We start from the raw sequence: 16,718 nt of genomic DNA on the forward strand, positions 1-16,718 counted from the left end.
TTAAAAACAAACATCCTTGACAAGAAGTTTCTAATTAAATCATTGCTATGCTTGGGCAGCGTTATTATGAGAGTGAAGGTGGATGTGCTGCTACTTCCCTCATTCCCAACATGAATCAAGTACCTGCATTGAGTAATGCAACAGTGAGATGAAAACATCTCAGCAAGTAAATTGTTTTGACGAGATATTTAAACCAAAAAAATTGAATTACTCAACATTTTAAAGGGATGACAATTGAGATCAGAAATACTTGTAGATATAGAACTCAATAGTCCCAAAATAACCAATGCCATCTCATTTCCTCGAACAACCACAATATGTTGTATAACACTTCCCTGCGTTAACAATACCTGCAAATATCACTTCAATGTATGCATAGGAATGCAATGTGTAAGTCCTCTGCCTTCATACCTCTTAGAGTATAAAACCACACCATCTGCAAATATCACTTCAATGAATGCATATGAATGCAATGCATATGTCCTCTGCCTTCATACCTCTAAGGGTATGAAGCCGCATCGTACCCCTCCTCGGGCAACGTACGATGCTAAGTTGTACCGGTACGGTCGGACCATAGGTCACGACAAAACTTCAGATGCAAGTGAATCATGCAATGTATATGGCATGCTGCATTTATCAATATACTTCACTTCCTTCACATACAATACAAACCTCAAACAATACTTCGTTTATCTTCAGATACAATACAAACCTCAAAGAATACTTCGTTTACCTTCAGATACAATACAAACCTCAAACAATACTTCGTTACCTTCAAATACAATACAAACCTCAAATAATACTTCATTTACCTTCAGGGGTGTGAATTAATCTCGTGGGTCATACTCGAATCATCATCATCATCATCAATATATGATTAAGCATCAATATAATACAATCAATTAAAGCATCACAATAGTGTTCAATTATGAAAGAATTCGATGATTCTGAATATTAGAGGGTAGGCGATGAAACAACAAGTCAAAACGGTAGCAACCACCGCTACATTCACTTGCCTTCATCGAAGAAGAAAAATGTACTAGGCATGATTCGGAGTGTAGACACCTACTGCGGGGCATAAAACTTAGTACAAATATTTCACTAACATTTTCCAACAATCAACAAATCGCTCCTACACTTGAAACCAAAACCGGGTGGAATGACTCCCACCCTGAACCACATGCCAAACAGTAGCAGCCCTGTTTGTTAATTTTGTATCTTTAAAATTATAACAGTGGTGACATCAAACAAATACTCTAGGAGTTTCTACACAAAATACTCTACAACTTCGGTATTCAATGGATAATTAAATTTTGCCATCTATAAGTTCTAAAACATCTGACAAGATAACTGACTGAATCTGTTTTAAACAGCAGCATAGTTAACTTTAAAATTTGATATCTCCCAAAATACTCAACCAAAAATTATGAAATTATGCTTCCAGTAAGAACGTTTATCCCTCTACAAAAGTCTTTATAGTTGGAAGAGCCAATTCATCCATTTACTTGACGAAACCTACCAGTGAACAGACCCGCTCATTTTTGTCAGGCAAACAGGAACAGCCACAGTAAAACAAACATAACTGGAGTTTCAAAATTCATATGAATGCACTCTTTAACAATCTGAAAAGCTTATGAAATTATCTACAACTTAGTTTACCAACCTAAAGTTTAATTCTGTTGATAAAATTGTCTAAATCTTAAGAGAACAGATTCTGCACAGAATTGTGAGACTGAAAAACTGCTATAATCAAACTGCAATAACTTTCTGATCTGATGTCCGATTGAGGTGTTCTTTACGGCCACGGAAAGATCTACAAATTATCTACGACTCATATATAGACTTTTTATTTTTTTTGAGGCAACTAAGACCACGAAAAACTGGCATGAACAGAAACTGTCGAATCTGCCATTCTGCAGAAAACTAAATTCGAGATCAAAACCTAACCCTACATCTAATCCAACCTCTAATCCTTTAATCCCCATGATCCACAACCTCCAAAAGCACATAATTACAGGGAGGAATAAGGATTTCATCCATACCTAGGGTTTTCCCTAAGAAAATCTTCAAGAAGAGATGGGGAAGAACATCTCCTTGATCCTCTCTCCCTCTTCAATTCGACGTGCTCCTCCTCTTCTCGATCCTTGCTGTGTGGGGGGAGATCTAGAGGGAGGAGGAAGCCGTGGAGAGGGTAGAGGGCGGCTGCCCAAGGGGAGGAGAGGAAGAGGGAGGGGGGCGGCGGCCAAAGGGGTGGAAAGGGTGGGGTCGGCTGCAACCCTTGGGAGTAGGGGAGGGTGTCGGCTAGGGTTGGGAAGGAGGGGGGCTCCCATCCATCGGATCGAGATCAAAGGCCCGAACACGCTCTCCCATCTGAGCTCCCGACCCCAGCGGAAAAAATGCTAAAAGATCTAATGTTTCCCTGAGGAATGCCTCCTAAAACTCCAAACCCCAATGCCACAGAACATGAAAGAAAAGAGAAAAAGAAATTTAACTTCTTTTTCGAAAAATTGGGATATCACATCATCACACAAGCATCACATCACATGTTTGTTTTGAAATTTTAGCCTAATGGATGCATCCTAGATGTATCATACATAATGTAATGCCAATGTATATGATGTCATGCCAAAGTGTTACATCTTTCTATAAAGCCCAAAATTTGTATAAGGGAAAATATTAAAATAAATAAATAAAGAAATAAAATAGTAAAGTGAAATATCTTAAATTATACTTGAGTTTTGAAAATCGAGGATTGAATTTCGAAACCAAGAATTAATTTATAGAAGAAGTAATAAAAACGTTTTCTATTCAACTAAATGATTATTCATTTCATTAAATGATACACTATAAGCATTTATTTAAATGAGTGTTAAATTTAGATGACTCAAATTTAGACTCGACTTTTTAAATTTAACACATAAAATTAAAACTCGGGAAAATAAATAATAGAGGATACTCCATTGATTTGTTCTCCCATTAAATTATACATATTCTTAAAAACAATCAAGAAACCCTTAAATGAAAGTATACAATACCTTCTTCAAAATAAATACATAATGAATATTTATTTTTGAGGAAACTTTTAATTCTTATCCCACATTCAAAATGCTATTTTTCTAAAAAGAAAGAAACAATATGAGTGTGTTTCATAGTTCAAACATCTACCAAACAAATAAATTAATTAAAATAAATATATATCTATTGCATCATAATTGATTTTGAGAATGTATTAAAAATTTGAATTCTTAAACTTTATCTTGGATTTGAATTTGAAATTTGTAAATGAAAAAGGGAATAGAAAATAGAAAATGAGAAATGAATTTTTAATGAAACCATTTATTCCTTCCATAAATAAATGACATGGAAAATAAATAATAACAAGGTAAAACAATAGTGTTTATACCCACTTTAGAATAAATTATGACATTTGGACTGTGGAAGTTCAAAACATGAGTTTGAATTTGAAATGGGTTTAGAAAGAGAAGAAATAAAATAGAAAAGAAAAAAAACCTAGTCGAGCCTCGTTGCTGGCTTTCGGCCCATTGGGCCTTCCTGGCTGCGCAGCCCAATCCCGCTCAGCCACCATTCCATTGGGTCCCTGTGTCTATGCCACCTGGGCCCGGATCGTCAGCCCTCGAGGACTCGTCTCGCGCGTGTGGATGACGTTGTTCCACTAACGCATGGTCGCATGCATAGACTGACTGTTAGGAATAAACCCGGCACCGCGTATTTGTGCATGGTTGCCGAGTAGATGCGTGTGCGTGCGTGTGTTGTGTCTGAGTCGTGCAGCGACCATAGGAGCAGTTAGTGCATGGGTGTGCGCTGTGTTGCACGTGTGTGCATGTGAGCGTGGAATGAGTCATGGTGCATGCGACGTGCGAGGCTGCATGTTGCTATTAGGAGCTCTGGTGACTTGGTCCTGCGGCTGGCCATGTCTTGCGCGCGTAGACGCGTCGTGCCATGGCCGTATGATACAGATCGAGGCCGTTAGATCAGCAGACGTGGAGTGAGTGCTCCACCATGCATCCTGAGGTCTTTATATTCTCATGTACTGCTCAGTTCGTGTTACGGCAAGGAATAGAAAAGCTGGTGTTTGGGCCCCAGGCGTTCGGGCGCCATTGCCTTGTCTCTGAGTTGCTGTTCATTCGTCTTCCTCCTCCCAACGTCCATTGTTCTTGAGCGCTAGTGGGTTCCAACATTTGGTACCGGAGCCATTTTATGCCCAAGATCTTGCGCTACTACCTCGAGTCCGAGTCCATGGCGATGGTTCCGCACGGCGCCGGGGGGAGTTCGGTCTCCATGTCATACCTTGTGCTATCGCCGGCGAGCTACACGGCGTGGGTGATCAAAGTGGAGTCGATTATCGATGCGCAAGGTCTCTGGGAGGCTGTGTCTCCACTAGATGATAGCGACGTGAACGCTGTGAAGAACAAGACGGCGTGGGCAGAGCTTCTCCAAGCTCTGCCCGATGACATCTTTATGCAGGCTCCACCAAGAAAACGACGGCGGAGGTGCAGGCGAGCCTCAGACTCGTTTCGTCGGGGCGGATCGGGTCAAGACGGCGCGCCACGCTCATGGGGGAGTTCGACAAGCTATACATGGAGGACGGGGAGGCATTGGACGACTACGCCGGCAAAATCAGCGGTATGGCGGCGCGTTATGCTAGGCTTGGCGCGACGCTCAACGACGCTGCCATGGTGAAGAAGCTCCTCGACACCGTTCCAGATCGGCTCTTCCCCGTCGTTGCGGGCATCGAGTAGTTCTGCGACGTCGAGACGATGGCGTTCGAGGAGGCGCTCGGCAGATTGAAGGCGTTCGACGAGCGTTCCCGGTGGTGCACTCATGCTGGCGGCGAACGGCGCGACGACCAACTCCTTCTCACAGAGGCCGAGTGGAAGGCTCGACAAAAGAAAAAGTCGTCGATCGGGAAGTGTTTCAACTGCGGCAATCGCTGCCACTTCGCAAAGGACTGCCCCAAGCCGAAGAAGGAGGAGGCACTATTCGCCGATGTCGAAGAGGAGGCGACGCTCCTGTGAGTGCAGGAAGCAGTGCCGAATTTAGGGGGAGATTGTTAGGAATAAACCCGACACCGCGTATTGGTGCGTGGTTGCCGAGTAGATGCGTGTCCGTGCATGTGTTGTGTCTGAGTCGTGCAGCGACCATAGGAGCAGTTAGTGCATGGGTGTGCGCTGTGTTGCACGTGTGTGCATGTGAGCGTGGAATGAGTCAAGGTGCATGCGACGTGCGAGGCTGCATGCTGTTTTTAGGAGCTCTGGTGACTTGGTCCTGCGGCTGGCCACGTCTTGCGCGCATAGACGCGTCGTGCCCATGGCCGTATGATACGGATCAAGGCCGTTAGATCAGCAGACATGGAGTGAGTGCTCCACCGTGCATCCTGAGGTCTTTATATTCTCATGTACTGCTCAGTTCGTGTTACGGCAAGGAATAGAAAAGTTGGTGTTTGGGCACCAGGCGTTCGGGCGCCATTGCCTTGTCTCTGAGTTGCTGTTCATTCATCTTCCTCCTCCCAACGTCCATTGTTCTTGAGCGCTAGTGGGTTCCAACACTGACCACTGGGACCCACCTTTCTGGTACCGTCTTCTAGCTTGGTTCGTTACAACCGAACCCAGTGGAGCCACCGGGGATCTCGGGCCTGGCCCTGCCACCGTCCCACCTTGAAGCTTGACCAGCCATATATATACGGAGCTAGAAATTGCCCTAGCCATAGCCGGAAACCAGGAAGCCACCAAGTCCTCTTCAACGGGGGTGCTTCGTTGCCATGTCAATCTGCGCCATGGTCCATCCTTGCTTATGCTGGTGACTCGACCCGAGTGCGAGACCAGTGGGGAGCCAGCAGCACAGAAGTTCGTCGCTATGCTATGACGGGGAAACTCGTGTCAATTCCGCTGCGGTGCTTGCCGGGGCTGGTCGTCCTCATCAGACGTTGCCAGCGGCCATCATCCCGCCACCATCTCGATCTCCAGCACGTCACCTACATATGAGTCTTGTACCGTGTAGCCTGTGCCTTTAGTACCGCGGTGGTTGGTCACATGCGCACCGTGGGCACTGGTCGCTGGTGTACTCATCGCCGTGGGGTGGGCTATCGACGTCAGCCATGAAGAGAGAGAAAGGATAGTAGCTTGGGGTCGTAAGGAAGAAGACAACACGTCCACCGTTGATCCTCTAACCAACGGCTAGGATTAGTCGGGTTACCGCTTCATCCGGATGTGATCGGTGCCGTCGATCTCGAGGGAGATTGGACCTTCTATTCCAACCCACGGATTGACTGCGGGTCATCGGATTTTGATCCAAGGCTCCATGTTGCGTACCGTTTTGGTCAAAGTCAGATTTAATCTGCACTGTGCGCCTCTGATCGTGCGGCTGTATTCGCTCCATACCCCTTTGCTGAAGCCATTTTGCAAAAGTGTCCCTGTGGTTTCCCAAAAATAATCTGCTGATCATCCAGTGTTGTTGCATTAACAGTTGCGCCCTCGGATTTCACAAATAATCCCCTGGACTTTCCAAATAGACCCTTGGGATCTATTTTGAGGTATAAAATTTAAGTAAAATGATTAGAAAACTTGTAAACCCCATAATCTACTCATTTTAATTCCGATTTGACCGGTTCGAATTGCGTTGGACTTGTACTAATATTACCTACACCATAGTAACATCATTTTACCATGTAACATGCTCTCGAAAATAAATAATTAATTTGTCCAATCTATGGTTATTGGATTAACATTTTTAATCAGAGTTAATCTAGGATTTTAATTTGGATCATCTACTGGTATATGATTCTGTGGTAACTTAGATTGAAGGTTGAGTTAGTTATATCTTTTCTCACATACTCCCTCTGTTTCTTTTTAGTTGTCACTGGATAGTTTAATTTTACACTATCCAACGACAACTAAAACAAAATGGAGGGAGTATTGATTTTAATCATCATAATATATAGTTTACTGATTAATCACTTAGAACCTGGTAAAACCATAGCTTTTTAGCCATAACTCCGATTTTAGTGCTTCTCAAACCCACGATAGCAACACGTAGATTATTATTATTCAGTTTATGCTTATGATTGATGTGATGTTAATTTTGCCTATACCATGTTTGTCTGTATTTCTACGTTTAGCAGTGAGGTCACGAGTCACCTGAAGAGCAAGTTGGTACCTGGAATCTCCAGTCCCAGGCAAGTTGTGCCCTTGATCACTTCTTTTTACCCAGTCATGTTCTTATTAATCATAATGATCTGCATAGGTTAATATTGATGGGACCTAATAGGTTACCCTAGTTTAGCTATCTTTATACCTTGTTTTTACCACTGAATTTTTGGGTAGCACGTGCTATTGCTTTATGTGGTTTTGGGTATGGAGATATACATTATTCATGTTCACACTTTTATTATTAGTTTATTATTTACTTTTCATAATAAGATCATTATGTTAATTGGAACATGGAGAACCACCCGGGAAAACAGTGCATATGACAAATTGAATTTAGGGGGTGGTATGGGACGCCCTTGGCTGACTAATTAGGAAAACTAGTGGAGGACTACCTTACCCGAAAGGGGCAAGGGCAGTAGGGGAGTGGTCAGTGTAGGGAGGTCCTTGGGATGATTGTGCTGCGATGACGGTCAAGTGAGGGATCCCTGCATTGGAGCTTCCTAGAAACTGTAACGGGTTTTCTAAAGCTAGTGGAACTTTGTAAAGTCCTCATAGTGTTACCCTGCCTCGCCTCCTTGGTAGAGGTTTATGAGAAGTCGTGATCCCTTGGTAGATGGTTAACATGACTTGTGGGTAAAGATGTGCAACCTCTGCAGAGTGTAAAACTGGTATACTAGCCGTGCTCAGGGTCATGAGTAGCTCAGACACTCACATGATAAATTTATGGAACTAAATTCAATTTGTCATATGCATTGCATCGCAAGTGTTGTTATCACTTTTGTTCTACTACTTAATTGGGTTGGTATTTACTTATACTTAGTAATTGCTAATAAAATTTTGACAAACTTTAAAAACAATGCTCAACTCTAACCATCCTCTTTGGTAAGTCTTACACTTCACATGAGCTCCCACCTTTGGTGAGTTCATGCACATTATTCCCCACAACTTGTTGAGCGATGAACGTATGTGAGCTCACTCTTGCTGTCTCATACCCCCCACAGGTCAAGAACAGGTACCGCAGGATGAGGCGCATGGAGGATGCTGTGACGAGTTCGTGAGAGGTCTAGGCCGTCGTCTCCTAGTCAACTTTGGGTTGCTGGATCATTGTCTCCATATGATGTAATTATTTATTTATTTTGTATAGAACTCCTATTATATAATAAAAATGTGACATTCGTTTATGTACCATGAGTCATCATATGTGTGAGACTTGGTCCCAGCACACTTGGTGAGTATTTCGCACCTGGGTTTTGGACCCCTAAAACCTGGGTGTGACAAAAGTGTTATCAGATGGATGTTGACTGTAGGACGAAACCTAGATAGAACTGGACAACCATTATATACTTACCTTTGCTACTCTGATCCTTTCTAAACTTATCTTAATCTCTTCCCATCCACTGCTTCTTTACTCTGATTACTCTTACCTTATCACTCTAAAGACAAATATGGATTTCGCACTTTGAAATCCAGTACCTAAAGTGACCTTTAGGAATAGGAGACCTATTCATAGGAACAAAAACAAAACTATATTTTTATAGGTATTTACGCGCTTGAATGTTTGTTCTTATGATATTTGTCTCATTTGGATCTTTGGTTGAGTGTGATGAGTTGTGGAGTAATGTCCATAATTACATCTGCATATACATATAGGCACAAATATAAATAAATAAAATTCATAAGATAACTAAACAACCTAGATTATCCTCCATTAAAGTGTATCTATTTTAAATAAATCCCTCTTAACTTAAAGGAATCTATCTTATCCTAATAGGCTCATCTTATGTTAAAAAAAATTAACTTATCCTCATAAATTGTTTAAAGGATAAACTAGACCAACTAAGATTATCCCCCACTAAAATATATTAAGCTTAATAGATCCATCTTATCTTAAAAGACTCTCTATTGTCTTAATGGATTCATCTTATCTTGAAAGATTCGTCTTATCCTAACAACTGTACTTATCTCATCCTAAAGTAACAACCAGGATTTAATCCAAAATAATGAGACCTTATCTAGTATAATCTAGTCACACAAATATAACTTAGATATGATCTAATATGATAGATTAAGCTAACCTAACGAAGGCTAAAGTGGAGCTAATCTAATGTAAGTTGCTTAACAAGAAGGATAATACTGATGAAATAAATGAGACTCTAGTCCTATAAAATATGTTTAACTTAATTCACTCTGCAGTAAATTAAGAACAACGGACCAACTCAGCCTCATGCAATTACCTTAACCATTCGATGGTTGCATAACCCCTCTGTTTTAACCTAACAGATATTCTGACTTACCTACACCATATAATCCATCCTATCTCAAAAGATTCTAACATATCCTAATAATATATGTCCTACCCTAGTAGATCTATCTAACTTTAACTAGTCTAATCTAGTTATATCCAATCTAATCTAGACCCTACCTAATCTAATATGATCCAATCTAAAGGGAGTTACTTAAACAAGTTAATACTGGTACCATAAATTAGACCATATTCCTATCAATGGGTTTTAAACCTAAATTGGTGTCTTAGACCAACTCGTCCGTGAAACCACGACCTAGCCTATGCTATAGGTTGCCCAACCCATTTGTTCCAAAAAAGCAAAGTAACATTATGTTTACCCTACCTACCCCATGTACCCGCAAATGTTATCCTAGCTCAGATAATGGCATCTAACACCATGACTGATGGTCCCTAAATCAGACCCAAGAAGAAGGCTAATCTCGACAATGAAGGATATGAGTAGAAACAGATGTTCAGATGAATCAAGATCCACCACCCAGAATAAAAGTCTCCCTTACCTAACTTTCCTTTACCCCAAATCTTCTCTACACTCACCTAATCGCTAAAACCTGATGTACCATTGTTTTCTATGCCACACCTGCTAATGGCATGAAAATTTAAGGTGTATAAAAAATATTAATTGGAAGTTCTACTTAGAAAAAAATACTAGAATTTCATAAAGATAAAGTCAGCTTGATATGCTTAACTAAATGATATTCTTAAATAGGATTATAGAATCTAATGTGATCTAATCTAGTATGATCTAATCTGATGTGGCCTATTTAAACAGATTAGAGATACTGGTAGCAAAAAGTATACTTATCTAACCTAATATGATCTCATCTAGATTGAGTTACTTAATGCTGGTACAAAGGATAAGGCCATACTCCAAATTCACTTAAGCCTAAATTGGTGACCTAGATCAACTCGGCCATACCCAACAACTTGACCTACATAATAGGTTACATAACCTATCCAAACCATTCAAAAGCAAAACAACCAAACCAGATTCTGACTAATCTCATTTAACTCATAGCCATCTACTAAACTAATCTAATGTGGCCTACTTAAACAGATTAGTGATACTAGTAGAAGAGATTAGACCCTATTAGCTAGGTATTGACTTAACTTACACTACAAAATAAACCCCCCTATAGCAACGTATACCTAGCAACGTACAATTATATGCGTTGGAAGTGATTAGGTTCCAACGCTTGTTATGTGTTGCAACTTATATCCGTTGAATTACAATTGTACTGGCAACATTTAACATGCGTTGCAAACTATATGCGTAGAGTAAATACGATCATAGCAACGATTACCATGTGTTGCAGCCGTATGCGTAGAGTAACTAGAATGCTTGTAACGTTTACATGTGTTGCAAACCGTATCTGTAGATTAATTTTGGTACTTAAGCAATTTTGCAATTGTGCCTTTTATTTTTAACTAAAGCATTGTAGTTGGGGATGCTAAATTGCGCAAAAATGTGTAAAGTGGGGGGGAATTGATAACAATACAAAGTCTTTTAGTCCACTTTGTATCATTTTATTTATTAAAATATTTATTTTATCTTATTGTCATTGTGTTTCACTTATTAAAACATTTGTTATATCTATAACTATTTGCAAAAAACATGTCTTCAAGAGCAATCGAACTCACAACCTACACCTTCCACCAAAGTAATATTAACTAACCAAATGAACCTTATTGATGTGTACATTTAGTTGTTACACTCAATATTTGTTATAGAATCCTGACAAACGCTAAATCTCTCTCAATCTCTACAAGTCATGCCTCTCCAGATTGATGGGTGCCCACTGCCGCCCCTAGGTCCGCCCTCAGTCTGCCACACGGCCATGCCCGAGCACCTGCCTACCTCCACCCACGCCAACGTCCTCGCTGGCCGCAGCCCCTAGGTCCGCTCACGGCTGCCGCCCAAGCACCTGCACGCCCTCGCGGGCCGCCGTCCCCCGGTAGGTCCACGCCCAAGCACCTACCACCACCACCCATGCCGACGCCCCCGCTGGCCGCTGTCCACGCACACGCCCCCACCTTTCGAAGGACAGAGTGGACAACGAGAGGAGAGGAGGAATAGGATCGCGACCTCGATGGTGCGTGCAACGAAGATGTGATCCCTTACTACTTCATTAAGGTCTACTCTGTCCATGCGAAGCGTTCTGGCAAGGTACCCGCTTGTTCCTCCCTCTCACTTCAAACCATGTTCCGTCAGATGTAACGGCTACTACGACAACGTTGAGGATTTCATTGTCATCGTGATGAACATTTTTTACCCAGTGTTGGAATGGATATTGGATTGGTCAAGCATCTTTTATGTTATCATAAAGGTTCTGATCCATACATAGCTGGTGTAGAGAAGTTCCTGGAATTTGCATTTAAAGATAAAGCTGCAGGCATCAAGATTTATTGCCCATGTCAGACATGTGTGCACACTACTATTCAGACAAGAGATGAGATGTATGGGCATTTGGTGTGAAATGGGATACTTGAGAATTATGATGAATGGAATTTTCATGGTGATAATTCAGTGCAACACACAAGTAGTTCGGAACCAAATTCACGTATTGATGAAAGGCATGTTGATGTCGACCAACTGATTCAAGATGCCCTTGGACATCTGTATGATGGCACACCTATGACTAAAGGTCAAGAATCGGCCCAGGGACCCAATATTGAAGCACAACAGTTTTATACACAACTTGAAGATTCGAAAAGGCCGTTATGGATAGGCTGTGAGCTCACACAACTAACTTTATTTGTGCTTCTGTTTAATATCAAGTCCATCAACAAATGGTCTGATAAATCTTTTGGTGATCTACTTGAGGTTCTGCATATGGCTATCCCTAATGGAAATGAGCTACCAAAGAACTTTTATGCAGCTAAGAAAATAATCTCTAAATTTGGACTTGGATACGAAAATATTGATGCCTGCCCAAACAACTGCCAGTTGTATTCGAAGGAAAAGAAGAATGATGATTTTTGTTCAATCTGTAAGGTTTCAAGGTGGAAGGATAAGGATCCCACATCTGTATTAACAAAGAAGGAAAGAAATAAAACAACACCCTGCAAAGTTTTACGATACTTTCCAATTAAAGAGAGGCTGAAAAGAATGTTTATGTGTAGAGAAACAACTTCTCTTCTAAGATGGCATGACGAGGAGCGCAATAAGGATGGTGCATTAAGACATCCTGCTGATGCACCGGTGTGGAAGTGGTTTGATGAAAAGTTCCTAGGATTTGCATCAGAATCACGTAATATTCGTTTTGGTTTGGCTACTGATGGATTTAATCCATTTGGGATGATGAGCTCTACACATAGTTGTTGGCCTGTTATATTGGTGATATATAACCTTCCTCCATGGCTTTGCATGAAAGATCACAACCTTATGCTCTCTTTATTGATTCCTGGTCCTAAAAGTCCTGGAGATAGAATTCATGTGTTCCTTGAGCCACTCTTGGATGACCTAAAGGAATTATTTCTAACCAGCTTCTACACATATGATGCATCAAGAGATGAGAGTTTTACTATGCAAGGGGCCGTGCTTATGACCATAAGTGATCTTTCTGGTTTAGGAATGCTTGCTTCTCATATGGTTCATGGGAAATTCGCATGCCCTCCTTGTGGTGAAAATGTCTTGTCACACCCGGGTTTTAGGGATCCAAAGCCCGGGCGCGAACATAAACACCAGGTGTGCTGGGACCAAGTCTCACACATATGATGCATAGTGGCACAGGATCGAATGTCACATCTTTACTATATAACAGGAGTTCTATACAAAATAATTAAATAATTACATCATATGAGGAAACGATCCAGCAACCCAAAGTTGACTGGGAGACGACGGCCTAGACCACTCACGAACTCATCACAGCATCCTCCACGCGCCTCATCCTGTGGTACCTGCTCTTGACCTGTGGTGTATGTGAGACAGCAAGAGTGAGCTCACATACGTTCATCGCTCAACAAGTTGTGGGGAATAATGTGCATGAACTCGCCAAAGGTGGGAGCTCACGTGAAGTGTAAGGCTTACCAAAGAAGATGGTTAGAGCTGAGCATTGCTTTTAAAGTTGGTCAAAATTTTATTAGCAGTTACTAAGTATAAGTAAATACCAAACCCAATTAAGTAATAGAACAAAAGTAACCACATCACCTGCAATGCAATGCATATGACAAATTGAATTTAGTTCCATAATTTAATCATGTGAGTGTCCGAGCCGCTCATGACCGTGAGCACGGCTAGTATACCAGTTTTACACTCTGCAGAGGTTGCGCATCTTTACCCACAAGTCGTGTATCCCATGTCGCCAGGGTTTGCAAGGCCCTTAGACACTTCCGAGGTGAATGGCTAGGGATCCACTACGAGGCCTTTACAAAGTTCCACTAGCTTCCGAAAACCCGCTACAGTTTATAGGAAGATCCAGTACAGGAATCCCTTGCAGGACCGCCATCGCAGCAAAATCCTCCCGAGGGCCTCCCCGCACTGACCTCTCCCCTACTGCCCTTGCCCCTTTCGGGTAAGGTAGTCTTCCACTAGCTTTCCTAATTAATCAGCCAAGGGCGTCCCATTAAACCCCTGTGGTAGCACTGTTTTCCCGGGTGGTTCTCCATGTTCCAATTAACATAATGATCTCAACATGAACAATAAATAACAACTGATAACAAAAATGTAACCATGGATAGTGTATCTCCATACCCAAAACCACATATAGCACTAGCAAGTACTACCCAGAAAGTTCAGTGGTAAACAAGGTATAAAGATAGACAAACTAGGGTAACCTATTGGGTCCCATCAAAATTAACCTATGCAGATCATTATGATTAATTAGAACATGAGTAGGTAAAAAGAAGTGATCAAGGGCACAACTTGCCTGGGCCTTGAGAATCCAGGTACCAGGATGATCCTCAGGTGATACGTATCCTCACTGCTAGTCGTAGCAATTCAAACAAACATTGTATAGCAAGAATTAACATTACACCAAACATGTAAATAAAATACACAGTAATAAACTAGACACTAAAATGAGATCATAGGAACTGGAATCATTAATTTTGGAGTTATAGATTTTAAGTTATGGATTTTCTAATGTTTTATGTGTTTAATACAAGATTAAGTATTAGATAAATTTAAATGAGCCTTTGATGCCAAAACAGAGGCACAAAATGATGAAGAATATTATTACAAAATTTTAGAAACTGGAATGGTTCAATTTGGAGCTAAAATGAACTTTCTATGAATTATCTAAGTTCTAGCAATTATTTTCATATTAAAAATCCATTTTCTATTTTATTTATTCAATTTAAACGAGTTCTGGACTGGGCCTCAATAACAGAAAACCGCAGGGGGTTCAGCGCAAGAAACCCGAGACACGGGGAACAGTGCCCGAGGGACGGCGGGTTTATATCAATAAAACCCAGGGACTCTTTTGTAAGTTGGGACGGCGAAGGGGTATGGGTGAATATCTGTCGTCCGATCAGATTCAACGACACAGATTAGAAGTTACCCATACCGAACCGGTATGCAATCCGAGCCACCCAACAAGCGATTGACGTCCTAGATTTAAAACAACCCAGAAACGATCTCGCTCGTCCGTCCACGATCAGTGGCCCAGATCTTATCTCAACGAATCGTTTTTCCCCCGCTAATCTCACCCGTTCAATCTACATCTGGCGGTCGCAACATCACCAACCCCAGATCTAATCTAAACCGTTGATAGAAGATTGAACGGCCAGGGGCTATCTTCTTCCTTTGCCCCGGACGGACACTGCGCAGTGGCAAGCTAGCCCACAACGGCGCCCATGATCGAGATTCACAGTTAGGCGCCCAAGACTTTTCCAAAAGCGCGGTACAAGTATCTTACGAGGGCAACACGGTGAATGCCATGAGATGGTTCTTACATCTTACCGGTAAAAGAGGAGGTTAGCAGGTTCAACCATGGTGTTCGGTGGCCATCAATGGAGCTTTAGTTGACCACCATCGCCATTCCCCGCGCCGGCCATCCGGACCGCGAGGCACACTATCGTCGCGTCGTAGACAGGCGCAGCGGCGCGGCTGCCGTATGTACGCGAGCGTGGGCGACACAGGCGGAAGCCGAGTCAGCCGCCATGGCTACGAGAGGTGACGCAACGCCGGAGAAAACCATGGGCCATTGGAGATCAACCAGCTCTAGTACATCTCCTACCTCCAGTCGCCCAGCATAGCCACATGACTTCGAAGCAGTAGCAGCCGCGCGGGCAGCAACAGCAAGCGACGGCGTGCATCAGGGTGAGGGCTTGCTGGTGCAATTTTCTTCGGGCTTCGAATCTGAGCTTGGCGAGGAGGAAATAGCACGGCCCTGGAACACGCATGTTGCTAATATTGGCGCCCTCGGTGACAGCCTAACCGGTGTGGTGTGAGACGGCGAGGGACAGCGAGGGGAGTAGTTGGTGGTAGCGCGACGGGGTTGCGGCCGGTTTTATAGAGATGGGCAGGGCTGCAGACTCCGCCTGAGATCCGAAGCTCCTAGCGGCCGTTGTGTTCGAGGTGGCAAAACGGCCAGCGAGAAAAATCCGGCCAGCATATATCTTCCGCATGGGAGTTCGGATGAGGAGAAGCAAACGAATCCCGGCTTCCTGGCGATCAAATCTTAACGAAACGGCTGAGGCGGAGATTCTGGGATCATGGCCCCACTGGTCAGTTGGCCGGTGCGCCCACGGCCACGCGCAGCAGCAGAGTTTGGCCAGAAATTTGTGATGATGTAAGCACGATGTTATAGTGATGCAGTATACGCCTTGAGAATTAAAGAAAAAAAAAGAAATACACCATGGCGTGGTCACGTGAAGAGAGCTGGACCGAGCTGAAAAAAAAAGAGTTGATCGTCTCAGAGAGGTAAGGCTGTTCGGCCACAATTTTATTTTCTTTATTTTTTTCTTTATGTTTCTATTTTGGATTTCTTTTCCCAAGGTTCATATTTGAATTTCAATTTAATTTTTTTTTCTAGATGCACAAACAAATAATACACCAGAATGCAAAGTATAATTTTATGTTGCTTATTTATTTTCCGCCTTACTCATTTATGCGGATGTTTCCAAATGTACAATTCATGCGCCCAAATTTAATAATTTTAGAAAGTACTTTCTAATACATAATCCCTGATAATATATGGTTTGACTTAATTTTGTTTGGCGGGTTCATATAATTCATAAAATAATTACTTCCCTAAGTAAACAATTCAAGGATATTTTTGTTTATTTAGTTTTGATTCGAATTCTAT

The sequence above is a fragment of the Zea mays genome, chromosome 1 (assembly GCF_902167145.1).
Source record: "Zea mays cultivar B73 chromosome 1, Zm-B73-REFERENCE-NAM-5.0, whole genome shotgun sequence".
NCBI lineage: Eukaryota > Viridiplantae > Streptophyta > Magnoliopsida > Poales > Poaceae > Zea > Zea mays.